At 50.6% G+C, this 13,879-nt stretch overlaps 1 long non-coding RNA gene and 1 pseudogene across 1 annotated transcript; both read right to left on the bottom strand.

Moving 5' to 3' along the window:
- Positions 1 to 4,363: 4,363 nt before the first annotated feature.
- Positions 4,364 to 4,746, bottom strand: LOC135320897 (melanocortin-2 receptor accessory protein 2-like; annotated as a pseudogene).
- Positions 4,747 to 8,952: 4,206 nt separating this feature from the next.
- Positions 8,953 to 12,560, bottom strand: LOC135320894 (uncharacterized). Its single transcript, XR_010380238.1, has 3 exons — positions 12,406 to 12,560; positions 9,400 to 9,527; positions 8,953 to 9,055 (listed from the first exon to the last, which is right to left on the bottom strand). It is a non-coding gene; the product is annotated as an uncharacterized LOC135320894 (long non-coding RNA).
- Positions 12,561 to 13,879: the final 1,319 nt, after the last annotated feature.

Below are 13,879 nucleotides of genomic sequence, written 5' to 3'. Positions count from 1 at the left end.
ACTCTACACACACACAGACACACAACTAAAAACAGAAGGAAATCAGTGCCACTGGGAAGAAAGATCTAACCGTAAAACACAAGATGATTAATATTCCAGAGCATAAAATTATGAAACAATCTAAGAGAGAGCATAAAAGAAGTATGACTGAATCATTAAAAGATAAAATGAATCTTATATAACATAATGAACAATCAGGACATCATGAAAAAGAAAACAGATCAATTTTTTAAAGAACCAAACAGAACTTATGGAAATAAAACACAGATATCATTTGGTATATAAAATTCAATGAATGGGTTAAGTAACATTTTAATCTTCAATATCTAGGGTGTTCATTAAAATTTAACAGTAATCTCTAAAGTAATTGTTTAAAAAGAGAATAAAGAAGTCAAAATGAAGAACGCAAAATAGGCCGGTCACTATTCTAAGATCTTCATCTATTTTATCACTTAATGCTCACAGTCTTTGAGGCGGATAGTACCACTTTTTGTACATGAAGAAAGTGAGTCTCAAAGGGATTACATATACTGGTTACATGGTTAGCAAGGGAGGGAACCAAGCCCGGATAGGCTGTCTCTAGACGCCATGCTCTTAACCATGACTGCAAGGTATATAACAGGCAGGAGAAAAGCAGAGCAAAGCAAATAGAAATCACAAAACAAGATGCCAGAAATAAAACATCAACACTAATCACAATGTATTTAGATGAAATATATAATGAGTTAAAAGATTTACAGATTTCATTTGTTTACCTGAGACAAAGCAGAATTAAAACTTAAAACTGGTTGAAAGCTTAGAAGAATAACAGAAAGAAGTCAAAAGTTAGAGCCAGAAAAAGAGACACCTGAGAAATACTAATCAATGGAAAGGGAATCACTCAAACCTCCCTCAGGTTCATAGGTACCTGAAACCCACCTTGGCCTGACACTTACCAGCTCTGTGCCTGAGCGAAACTCTCAGTCCCCCGGAATCTTCGTTCACTCACCTGTGAATGTAAGGAACGATCCCTCCTTCCATCCGGCCAATTTGTATTGACTGCTGTGCCACGGGTACAGGTCAAGCCACCTGAGGTCCGTCAGTGAACAAATAAGGATCCTTGTCCCTGTAGGACTGAGGAGGAGCAGAACATAAACTACAGTCTTGACAGTCATGTGAAATATATGGTATTCTAGAAGGTGATAGAAATAATATGATCAGGGAGAGGGGGTTTCTGGGGCAGAGACAAGGGGAAGGCAGTTTCCAGGTTAAAATGAGATGGCCAGAGCTGGGCTCACTGAGGACCTTGAGAACGCGGTGATAGTTGCTGAGCTCCCTCTAACACAGCACCGCACACTGGGTGACATGAACCACAGAGGCTCACTGTCTCACAGCCCTGGGGGTGGGGAGTCTGCAGGCAGGGTGTCAGCAGGGCAGGCTCCTCCTGAGGGCTGGGAGGGAGAGGCTGGTCCAGGCCTCTCTCCTTGGCTTGGAGAAGACCGTCTTCTCTCCACATCTCATCACGTCATCTCCCATGTACACGTGTCTCTCTGTCCACATTGCCCCTATTTATCCGGACACAAGTCATACTGGATTAGGGCCCACCCTAATGACCTCTTCTTAACCAATGACATCTGCAACAACCCTATTTCCAAGTGGGGTCATGTTCTGTAGTCCTGGTGTTCAGGACTTCAGCATATGAGTTGGACAGAGACTGGCCAGGGCAACAGGCCTGTGGGTGCATGTCTGATATCCCCAAGGGACAGCAGGGAGGCCAGTGTGGCTGGAGCGGAGTGAGCAAGGGAGAAAACCGGAGATGAGCTCAGCTTCGGGAGGGGGAGGAAAGCTGTAAGGTCACCATAAGGACACTCGCTTCTTCACTGAGTGAAATGAGAAGCCATTGCAGGATTTTGAGCAGAGAAGATCACACCCAGGGTCCCAATCATGCCTGACTTAGGTGATGAGGATGAAAATATTTAGGCTTTTGAGCTGATAATAGTTAGACTACATGTTGGACTTTGAGTTGATGGTGTAGTAAATGAGACTCTGGAGGGTGTTGGGATGAGGTGGATGCATTTTGCATGTGGGATGGACAAGAACCAGTGGGGCCAAAGGGAAGAACTCGGTAGAATAATGGCCCCCAATATGTCCACGGTCTGATCCCTAGAACCTAGGAATGTCACTGTGCATGGCAAAAGGGACTCTGCAGGTGTGACTGTCAAGGACCTTGGGATGGCAGATCACTGTGGGAAGCAAACGTCATCATGGAGGTCCTTAGAGGAGAGAGGCAGATTGGTCAGAGACAGAGATGTGATGTGGCAGCAGAAGTCACAGTGACACAGGGCTCTGGGCCAAGGAGTGTGAGCACCACTGCAAGCTTGGAAAGGTAGTAAGATGAATCCCTCCCAAGAGCCTCAGTGTGGAACGTAGCCTTGGCCACACGTTGGTTTTAGCCCACTGACATTGACTTTGCATTTCTGCACCCTAGAACAGTGAGACAATGGATGTGTGTTACTTTAAGCCACTGAGTCTGTGGTCCATAGTTACAACAGCAATAGGAAAAGAGCTCAGGAACCAACATGAACATGAACCCCAGGCTGCCTGCTGTGCCGGCAGGAAGTCCTTTGTCTCTGATCCTGTGGGAGTGTCCTGTCTTCTGGCAGCATCCACAGACTACCTCATGCTAACATGGCAGCTTGCAGGGGGACAAATCTTAACCCTGCACAGTTCTTGATATTTAGTTAATAAAAAAGATGGTGTCATCATGGGTATTTTTCCATCTTTTAAATACACTTCAGTCTTCTAATTGAGAGACAGTGTAAATAGATTTCAATCTTAATAATAAATAACTGTGGTATTATTTGGTTAATTAAATAATGAATAATAATATTCACATTAGTAAAAGTTATTAAAGTCAACATTTTTCAATGAAAATATCAAATTTCTTTTTGCATGAACATGTATTAACTACAAGAAATGTTCCATGCTTTCTTCTACGATTTAGTGTTAGAGTCTTAAAGAATAATATTTTCCTCAAAAGATATTATGGCGAGGGGATTTCTTTTGGTGGTACAGTTCCTACATAAAGTCTGCGGCATGTCTCAGGCCACTGGGAACCTAGAGATGATAGAAATAAGGAGGCATTATAAACACAACAATTTTTAAAGGAATTAAAAAACTGGATGAGTGAAAACAAAGAATCAGAGAATATTCTGGTGAAATAAAAGTATTTTTCAGCTTAAGCAAGACACTGGGTGAATAAATCTAAAATGAAAAAACCACCCAGAGATTAGCAGTGAGTCATGCATGCAGTGTGACTGATCAAAACCAAGTTGTTTCCAAACCAGTGTGTAGGCTTGATGCCTTCATGAATCAAGTCTGTGTGGCACCAAGCCACCTCGAATAAATGTTGATGAGGTATTTATAAGCTCTTCACCATCCCAGCTCAAAGCCCACACACGAGCTACACGACCATCGCCTACACATCTGCAAAACACCCATCATGGTGAATAGCACTTTTCTTGCTCAGTAGCCGGTGGCAGGGCACTGTGAGCAGACCGAGATACAGGGACGCAGAGACACAGAGGCACCTCCCCTCACTCAGCTGATAACCTTCCGTGCATTCCTGGGGACAGGATTGTCATAAAATGCACCATGGATTGATCCTCCTCCTAGGAAAGGAACGGTAGGTCTGTCCTCAGGTTGGAGCAAGGGTGGCCGGAGGATCTCAGAAGAGCTGTTTCAGCACAACCAATAGAAATGATGGCCACCGTGACCACGAGAGACGTCCCCTGCCATCTCGGTAGGCTCTTGGGCTCCTGACAAAAGCTGGGCTCAGTAAAGGGTTGGGTAGAAGGCACAGGCCTAAGGGATGCCCCAGCAAGAGACAGGAGGTAGGGCCTGGTTTATACTGCTCTGGGTGTATCCCAGCCTCATCCGAATACGAAATCAGAAATTTGCAAAACAGCAGAGCTGGGATGGATCACCTACTCCAGACTCCTCTCCTTACAGTTAAAAGGGTGGCAGCCCTGAGAGGCAAAGCAACGTGCTAAAGGCAGAGCATGGATGTGGCAGCGCCAGATGAAATGCACCGTGCCAATCCCCATTCAAGGCCGCTAACACTGAGTATGGGGCCAAGGTTTCCAACTAGGAGAATGAGACAATGTAAATACTTTGTTCCCCCCAAAACCCCAAATGTTTTTAAAGGCACAAAACTCACCTTAACTAGCTCTCTTCTGAGGGGGTGCTCTTCTGTCTCCGTCTTTCTGTCTGTCTCCATTTCTCTCTCTCAGACACAAACACATACAATTTTGTGAAAGGGGAATTCCTGCCATACAAAGACAAACTTCACATCTTCAGAAAGACACTTGACAAAGCACGTTTCTCAATTCAATTCTATGCGTGAGGTCTGAGCAACTGGCTTATCTTCTAGAACAATTGGTGGTTCCAAAATCAGGAGATCATCTTCCCCAAAGGAAGAGTTCTGGTCCGTATTGATGAAGTTGGGGATGTCACATTTCATGAGCCCGTTCGCCTCCTCCTCTGGCCACCTGCTGCATCTGATGGCTTCCTGGAGCTGAATATCTCTGTCAAGGGCTATGGTTGGGATAGCAAATTTGGCCTTGTCCAAGTGGCCCACATCATTGACGTAGCAGTGAAAGAGGGACCTAGATTCGTCATTGCCCTGCCAGAGAACACCTTGGGCACCAGCAGTCTTCCAAAGTCTGACACAAAGCTGTTCAGTCTGAATCTCTTCTCGGGAGACTCTGCATTGCTATAAAGAAAACCAAAATAAAAGATCACTCACACTCTAGCTCGGTGACCTGAAGAATCATAGTTTTTGCCATCTACTGAGTGCAAGTCCCTGCACAGAGCATGCTGACAAGCACTGGAAATGAGAGACATCACTTCTGAACACATACAATTAAACCCAAGGCAAAAGTCTCAAGTGAGGGACCTTGGACCAACCTGAAAAGACATCGTTCCCTGAGAATCCTCAGTATTGCTGAATCGCACACCAGTGTTTTTCATTGGGACACTCAGATCATCTTCATCAGAATTAGTTAAAGTGCTTCTTAAAATGCAGAATTCTGGGGTGCAGACCCTAAGCGTCTCCAGAGTTTGGGACCTGTAGTCTGTATTTTTAGAGCAGCCAAGATCACTGAACACGCTCAGGTTTAGCACCGCGGTCTACATCGGGTCACCTGAGCATCGACAATGCAGTCTCACATGGTGGCGTGTTGCCATGTGTGTCACGGTTCTGTCCTACCCACGAGACTCCCCTGATTCTCAGAACTGTCAGTGCTGCCCCATTGGGCAAAAAATACCACCATTTCACAATGCATACACAGGGCGCCCGACTGACAGATAAAATCAGTGATGGGAGAGGGGACAAAATTCATGTTCCTGATCCCTTGTTTCACTTACTATGGGACAAATGATCAATTCAAGGGTAATAAATCAGTGAATGAGTGAATAACATGACTCTCGTTAGTCCCACGAGTGCCTGGAAGAGTGAGCCTGGGCATACTGAGGACCATAACAGCCCATCTACTTAATTGCCATCCTTCCCAGATTTGTGTAAAAGTTACTTCCACCCAGGCAGTGACCCCTGAAGGGCAAGAATCATGTCTGAACACACTCTCAAATCCAGAACAGAACCTGACGACAATTAGGCTCTGGGGTCTGTGTTTAGCGAGTGTGGAATCTCAGTGATGCCAGCTCTTAGACCTTGCCTTCCCATCCCACCCCTCACGATATGGACCTTATGACCAGCTCTCCCAGGGCTGGGGCCACGGAACCCATTTACAGGACTGGAAGAATCTGATCATGTAAACCACCCCCCAGAATATCATCAAGAGTCACCTGCATTTCAGGGATCAGTAATCCCAGAAGCTTTGCAGTTCAGGCAGCTGAGGGATTTTTATATCAGTTCTGTCTTCTACTGTGACTGCCTGGGTGACATCAGACAAGGAATTCTCAAAAGCCTGAGCTTTTCCTTTCAGGAATAATCTACTTAACAAATCTCATTGACCATTTAACAAATGTGATCTGAAGATCAATGATTTACACAGGAGTACAACATTCATTAGGTCGTGGATTTTGAATCCGAGAAAAATCATTTGAGAAAGATTGACAGAATGTAGCTTTAATGCAAATTTAAGTATTCTTACCTTTCAGCAAATCATCTTCTTCCCCTACTTATCACTTCATCCAAGTTTAAAATATGTTTGAGAACAGGGATGATTGTGCCAGGAATCTGTGACCCAATAACCTAAAATGTCACCTAGGAATAAAAGGGGAGTGACACATTTTTAAAAAGTATGGTGAGGACAGCAGGGCCACCCCCCAACTCCACACTAAGGAGCTCTGAGTAATAGCTTTCCTGCCTGCCTTGGGCATCAGCTGATGTGAAAACCCACCTAGAAAACACACTGTCCAGCAGCTCTTCCTTAACATAGGCTACACTTTCTCAGAATTAAGAATTGGGTCCAGTAACCCCTTCGCTGAAGAATAAAGACAAAGGAGAACAAAAGAGTTCTGCCCCTCCCCAGGGGAGAGCCCAGACCTTGGGCTGCATGCACTTCGCCAACCTCCCAGGAGAAGGAAAAACTGGAGAAGGACGTCCTGCAAAACTAGGGCAGCAAAGGTAGAGATGGGAACAAATAGACCAGCTGGCCTGGGACAGCCCCCTCCGTCGCTGCCTTGGCAGCTGCCTCTGCCCCCTCAGCACATCCTGCCCACCTCAGGTGGCTAAGCTGTCAGGGAAACTGTGCTTTGCAACCTGGGGCAACAGAGGCTGCCCCCAGGCCAAGCTGCTGGGGAGATGGGAGCTAAACCACCAGCTCCCAAGCAGCAGGCTCCATACCTTCGACATCACCCCGCCACCCCCGCACCTTAACGCACCCCCGGGGTAATATGACCCTGAGAAGTGTGACCTGGGAACGAGGGGCGGCAGAGTCCGCCCCCATGTCAGGCCTCCAGAGAGATGGGAGGTTATCCTCCAGCTCACAATAGGCAGCACCCCTCTCCTCCCCACCCCCTGATCTCACCGCGCCCACCTCCCAGGAGCAACCTGACCTGGTGTGGTGTGTCAGACGAATCTTGGGCGGGAGAGGCCGTCCCCAGGCCAGGTCAGGGGAAAGGAGAAGAAGTGGCCCCATTAGGAAGCTGCGACGGCCGGCTGCCCCTGCCCCTCGACCTCATCGCGTCCGCCTCCCAGGAGCAAGCTGACCTGGAGACGGGCATCCTGCTTCTTGGGCAGCAGAGGACACCCCCAGGATTGGCCGCGGGGAAGAGGGGAGCAAATTGACAAGCTCCGCGCTGCAGGTCCTCTACCTCCGCCTTTGCCACCCTCGCACCTTAAAGGCACCGTCCAGGGCGACCCTTCCCAGCAGGCTGAATGGGACAGGTGTGTCTGGTGATCTAGGGCAGGAGAGACGACTCCCACACCAGGCCATCAGGGAGACGGGAGCCAATCCACCAACTCCCCAAGGCATCCCCATCCCCCACATCAGCCACCGCTCCTGCCCCCTGACCTCTCGGTGGCCTCCTCTAGGGAGCAGGCTGACCTGGAGATGGACGTCCGGTGAACTTGGGGCAACAGTGACCGCCCCCAGAGCAAACCATGAGAGGAAATGGGAGCAAATGGACCAGCTTCATGGGAAAACCCGCCGCTGCTGCCACCACCCCCAACGTACCACGCCCGCCTCCCGGGGTCAGGCCAACTAGGATACACGTGTCCCGTAACCCAGGGCAACAGAGACCGCCCCCAGGACAAGCCGCGGGGAAGATGGGAGCAAATGGGCCAGCTTCCCAGCTGCAGGCCCCCGAAACCCGCCACCCCTGCACCCTGACTACCCTGCCTCCCGCCCCCAGTTAGCTAAGTGGGACAGGGGTGTCCCGGGACCTGGGGCAGCAGAGGCCGTTTGCAGGCCATGCGGTGCAGACATGGAGCTAATACACAAGCTACCCCGGGGCAGCCTCCCTATCCCCGCAGCCACCAACTTACCAGCTCCCTGACCGCACCGCACACATCTCCCAGGAGCAAGCTTACCTGGAGTCGGACCTCAGGGAAATCTCCGGCGGCAGAGGTCGCCCCCAGGCCAGGCCGCGGAGGAGAGAAGAAATGGAGCAGCTCCCTGGAAAGGACCCCCTACCCCTGGCGCCGCTGCTCCCACCTCCCAGGACCAAGCTCACCTGGAGACCGGCGTCCCGCCTCTAGGGCAGCGGAGGCCACCCCCAGGCTCCGCCGCGGTGGAGAGCGGAGCGAATTGACCGGCTCCCCCGCGGCAGCCCCCCTAACCCCGTGGTCCCCACACATTAACGGCACCGCCTCCACTCCCCACTCAGCAAGCTGAGTGGGACAGGTGTGTCCGGCGACCTGGGGCAGCAGAGGCCGCTCCCAGGCCCGGCAGCCGGGAGAAGGCAGCTATTCCACCAGTTCGCCAGGGGCAGCCCCGCTCCGCCCCCCTGCCGCTGCCCCCGCCTGCTGACCTAACCGCCCCACCTCCCAGGAGCAAGCTTACTTGGAGTCCAACATCTGGCGAATCTCCGGCGGCCAAGGCCCCCCCAGGCCAGGCTGCAGGGAAGAGAAGAAATCGACCGGCTTGCCCTGGCAGCCTCCCAACCGCCGCCGCCGCCGCCTCCGCCTCCCCAAACCATTGTACTAGCCTCCCGTAGTCAGGCTGACTGCGAGGATGTGCACTTGCCTGAGCACCTCCCTGCACCCCTACACTCCCTGTACCTCTGCACCCCTGACACTCCCTGCACTGCCTGCACCCCCACAACCCCTGAACTGCCTTCACCCTCCACAGCCCCTGAACCCTGCCACCACTTACACCTTTGCACTGCGTACAGTCCTGCACCCCTGTATGTCCCACACACCACCTCTTGGGCCTGTGGCAGAGTCTCTGCTGTTAGACCAATGCACAGGAACTCACATATTTGCCAGTATAAGATGCATCAGTGGACGTCTGTGGTTGGCTGCAGGAAGGTACATGTTCCCGGTCACTAGCCTGGGCCACTAGAGTGATCTCTGTGAGGTCACCCAGGACGGGCTCAGAGATGCTGTTCTCTGGGAAGAGAGGAGTAGAAACCGGTCTTGAGGGCAGAGCTGTGCTCACCAGGCCGTTCACGCTTCATGTTTTACACAGGGCTTCGGAGAAGTGAAATGGATCCGGCCAAGTAAGACCTGCCTGCTGTGCACCCACCTCAGTCCTGGGCTCTGAGGCAGACCGACTGGCTCCCACCGTCAAGACACCTGAATGGGCACCTGAATGGTCCCTTTGAGGCATCCCATCAGTTCTCAGGAAGAAGTCTGGCTGCTTCCACCCCATGGCCCTCCCTCCCACTGTGCTGGCCTCAGGAAGGTTCCTTATTTGGGGAAGAAGGCAGCCCACCCCCTACCCCACCCCTCACCTTTCTCTAACCCAGGCTGCTGTTTCTCTGCCCTTCAGAGTCTGGAAAGCCATTCCTCTTCAGGTATGTCCCTTCTGAAATGGACTTGCTTCCACTCAATTCTAGGTGAGGATGCACCATGGAATGCACTGGGTAAGAGAACCAAAATAAAGTTTTTTCTGTGAGGTTTTCTGTTTATCTACTGGGATGGGTTGTGTGTAGTTTGCTACAGCCATTGGTGTGAGAGGCTAAAGCTGCCTGTGTGTCCTTGTTTTCATCCGCCCGCTGTCTTTGGGTTTTCCCTAGACACTCCTGAGACATTAACTTCTTTTAATTTTATTCCTTTTATTACACAGAGGCCCTACTGACATGGAGGTAAGGTGTTGGGATAGCGGAACAGAGCAGGGCATCTATACTCCTGTGATTAGTTCTCATTGAGCCTGTGCCCTGAGCTGTGACCTCCACAAGTGTGTCTCTTTCCCCTCACCATAATTTGGGTGAGACAGAAATGATTTCCCTTCCCCCAGGCTGGTTAGGCTCTGGTAAAATAATTTCTCATTTAAAAAAATAAACCCAACCCCCCACAATGGAAGAGAATGTTCTGGGTGTATTTCATTAGAGCTATTTTATCCTTTCCTGGCAGGAAGCATGAGGAGTTTTCCTATGATTTTCACTCTGAGAACAGGGTACTGTCCTGGAAGTAAAATGCATGAAAAAGAGCAGGGGCCACCTCTGACTGGCCCCCTGAAGTTGTCACACTCAGACTTCCCCACGCTGAGCCTCCAGCTGGCCTTAGGGAACTGTTAAATCTGCCTCCCCCGAGTTTCTTACAAAAGCGGGTTCTGCCCTGGGAGCTGTGACTCTCCAAGCCTGCCCAGCTGCCTCTCTGGGTTGGGAGCAGCTTTCCCCCTCAGTTTTCTTCGGGATCTAAGAAGAGCAGTGGGTTTTCAGATCCCTCAGCTCTGGTGTTGTTTTCAGGACAGAAGGAGCAATTTCTGAGCTCCTCACAAGCTGGACCAGAGGCTGGAATTCTCCCCTCCTCTGCCTCCGTGCAGACAATCAGTGGCTGTGGTTCTAGCCGAGTTTCTGAAGATGTGGATTTTAACATATACATCCAAGCCCCCACAGGATCACACAGTCCCATAAGTCCCTACAACTTCCACTGGTAACTACGGAGCTGATGAGGACACGGGTTTCAGGGCTGCAGAGGCCTGACTGCAGGACTTTCTCCGTGGCCTATTAACGTGGTTGCTCTGGGCCTTGTCTGAAGTGGCTTGCTTACCGCACCTGGTACATGGGAAATATAAAATAAGTACTAGAACTTCCACATTTTCTCCCTCTTGGGCCTTCCAACCTAAAAATAAATACGTGAACTCAGACGGCCTAGTCACCACAATGAGGTCAGACCAGCCCGGCTCTCCTGAGTGATGGGCACTGACTTGCGCATTAACTCGGAACAGTAGGGGAACCGCCTTCCTCTAACTGGGCCTCTCCCCACACCAGGCACGCCCTCAGCTGAGAAGGGGCCAACTCCCCCATTGAGGTGTGTGCTGGTGGATTCAGTGTGACCTGGCTCTGCCGGGACATGAACCTGCAGTGAGGTGGAGTGTCAGGAGGAGGGGGGGTCCCTGCTGGGACAGCAGGGGGCCCAGTAGCACCCTGCGCAGCCTGGTGCCTGGGGCTCCCCAACATCTCCTACGGACCCCGGGTCGGCTCTGGTCTGGGCCACTACATGCACCCTCCCAGTATCTTTTCATTAAGTCCCTTTTTGGCTTTTATCAGCCAGAGGTGGCTTCTGTTGCTTGTTCAGTGAAACAGTGCATCAGGAAACCAGACTATTTCTAAGATCAGTAAAATACGAACTTTGGTCAGCTCGCCGGGCAGACCGTGCAGCACAAATTCCCGCACAGGGCTGTGCAAATGCCTTAAGTGAAGGGTCTCATCATCTGTCTTCAGAGATACAGAAGCTCGTGGTTCAGGTAAAACCTCAGGGAGGGATTGAGGAATCCAAAGCTGGTTGGTTTCAAAGACTAACCGGTCAGACCAGACCCCTGAGCTGTGGTCAGAAGCCTGGCTCAATGTCACGCAGACTCAGCACCCTAAGTGTCCGGTGGGGCCGGTGCTGTTTCCTTTACAGGCTCTCGTTGGGGGATCACTGTAGCCCCTTACACTCAGCAGGGAATCCAGCCCTCTTAGCCCCCACCCTGAGTGTTCCATGACACAAATCTCGGGAGTGTTTAATTTACATCTTTGTTTAGGAGGATGGAGGTGGCGCAAGAGGAGAGATAAATTCACACTTAGTGACACCAAGTCACAGCCAGTACCTCCTCCTCGGAGAGCTATGTGCTCCCACAGTGGTGGCTGGGGGGCTGGGCAGAGACCCTCCTCTGGTCACAGAGGGACTCACTCCTCTGACTGCAACTGATGGGTTGGACAACCAATCCAGAGGGGACAGAGCATCTTTCCCGGGAATTTGGAACTGACACACAGAAATTAATTTCACTCATCTGGGGATTGGGAGGAGGGTGGGAATCAAATGAAACCAGAGCAGGAGAGAAAGTTACAAGTGAATGAGAGAGAGACAGAGAGACTGAACTTGTGAGAGAAAATAGTGTGAAGGAAGGTTAACAATCAGGGCACAGAGGAATTCCAGCTCCTGGCTGTCTAGTGTGTCCCAGCCCATCAACAAACCTGCGGGATGGTTAACATCATTCCAGTTTTCCAGATAGGAAACAGGCTGAAATAGACGGGGGTTGGCTTTGGGTGCACAGTTAATTTAATTGCCACTGGACCCCTCACTTCCCACTGCCTGAAGGCACCATGATACTCACAGGGACCCTGCAGTGCTGACAGCCTAGCACCCTGATCAAAGGGACCCTGCGGGAGTGGGAACCTCTCTGAGTTTGGAGAGTTCCCTGCACCGAGATTCCATGCATCAGCCGGCTCCCGCTCACCCCAGGTTAACGTCTCCCCAGCTGTGTAGTCCCCCGACCCGCTTCCCTCCCTGCCAGGCACCCCCGTTCTTACCACCGAGTGTACTGCAGGAATTCAGGCACAGGGATGCCCAAAGCAACACGAGCCCACCGGCTGTACAAACAGCAGACTCCCAGCCCCACCTGGGCTCCATGCGGATAGTAGGTGTCCTCACCTTTCATGTACCTAAGGCAATCTTTTTCTTCAGCTGGAGGCTATAGAGAATAATAAAAGGTCCAAAACATTGTTCAGTGAGGAATTCCTCCAAGGACCTGACTTCAGAGTCTACAACCAGTTGTGCTGGCCGCTCTTACCCCCGGACTTTGGGTGAGGTGGATTATTGATCAGCACAATCGCCGGGGGCCCAGCTCCTGGGCTTGGCTGCCCAGAGGGGGCTGGGGGAATGGGTAAGGCCAGGGCACTCAGGAAGAGCACAGAGGACCTGACATCTCGCCTCCGCAGTTGTAAACCCTTCCCCAAATCTCAAGGCATCGGACAGAGTGCAGCCACCACAATAATGAGTTGTTCCAATCACTTCACTCACTCCTGTTGGTTCACTTACTTGCTGAGCATCCACTGGGTCACAGGACATGACACACAGGATGGCCGATGGGACAGGCTTGGTACTTCCCCCTGGATCCTGTTCAATCTGTTGGAAGAATGATCACTCATAAACGGTTTCTCAAAAGGATACATAGACAGGAGACAAACTGCAGAGTGAATCAAATTTTAAAATATAAATGAAGATCCCCCAGTCTCCCCGCCTAAGGTTAACAGCATAAAGAAAATAGATCTTGCCTTTGATCACCAAGGAAGTGGTCACACCCTCTCAGGAGGAAAGGAGAGTTAATCTTTGAGCAGGACACAGAAGTGCTCCATCGAATTGGACCAGGACCTCTGCATTCATTCAGCAAATCTGTATAAGCTCCTACTACTTATGGGAATCTAGTAATTATACCCGTTCCCAAGGCTCTTGGTCTTTGTTAGTCAACAAAATAGACACGACTCCCCATCACTGGGGGCTCAGAGTTTTAGCAGAGAAAACAGGCAACATGATGGGGGTAGCAAGAGCTTGGGGAAAAATAAGAGTGATATGAGCAAACTCAGGTGATGGTGGTGGGGTGGGAGGCATGCAGGAGGGAATAAGGCAATCCTGGCAGATCTCAAGGAGTAATGAACTTGAAGCAGAATAGATCCGGAGGAAGAAGGAAGAGCCGGAGACAGAGGCCCCCAGAGTGATGGGGAGAGTGTGGGCGGAGAGGCAGAGCAGGCCGGGTCCTGGAAGACTTTGGGACGAATTTGGCTCCTAATGGAATGTTGACCCTTTTAGTGAGTTTTGATGGGATGAGTGATGTCCAATTTATGCTTTTGTTTTGGGTTTTCTTGGGAGGAGGTTAATTTATTTATTTTAGTGAAGGTGCTGTGGTTTGAACCCAGGATCTCATGCATGCTAAACATGCACTTTATCACTGAGCTACACCCACCCCCTCAATGTATGCTTTTATAGGCTCCCTCTGACTCTGTGTGG

Source organism: Camelus dromedarius, unplaced genomic scaffold (genome assembly GCF_036321535.1).
Source record: "Camelus dromedarius isolate mCamDro1 unplaced genomic scaffold, mCamDro1.pat HAP1_SCAFFOLD_180, whole genome shotgun sequence".
In the NCBI taxonomy this organism is placed as follows: Eukaryota; Metazoa; Chordata; class Mammalia; order Artiodactyla; family Camelidae; genus Camelus; species Camelus dromedarius.
This window is presented reverse-complemented; position numbering and strand designations above follow the sequence as displayed.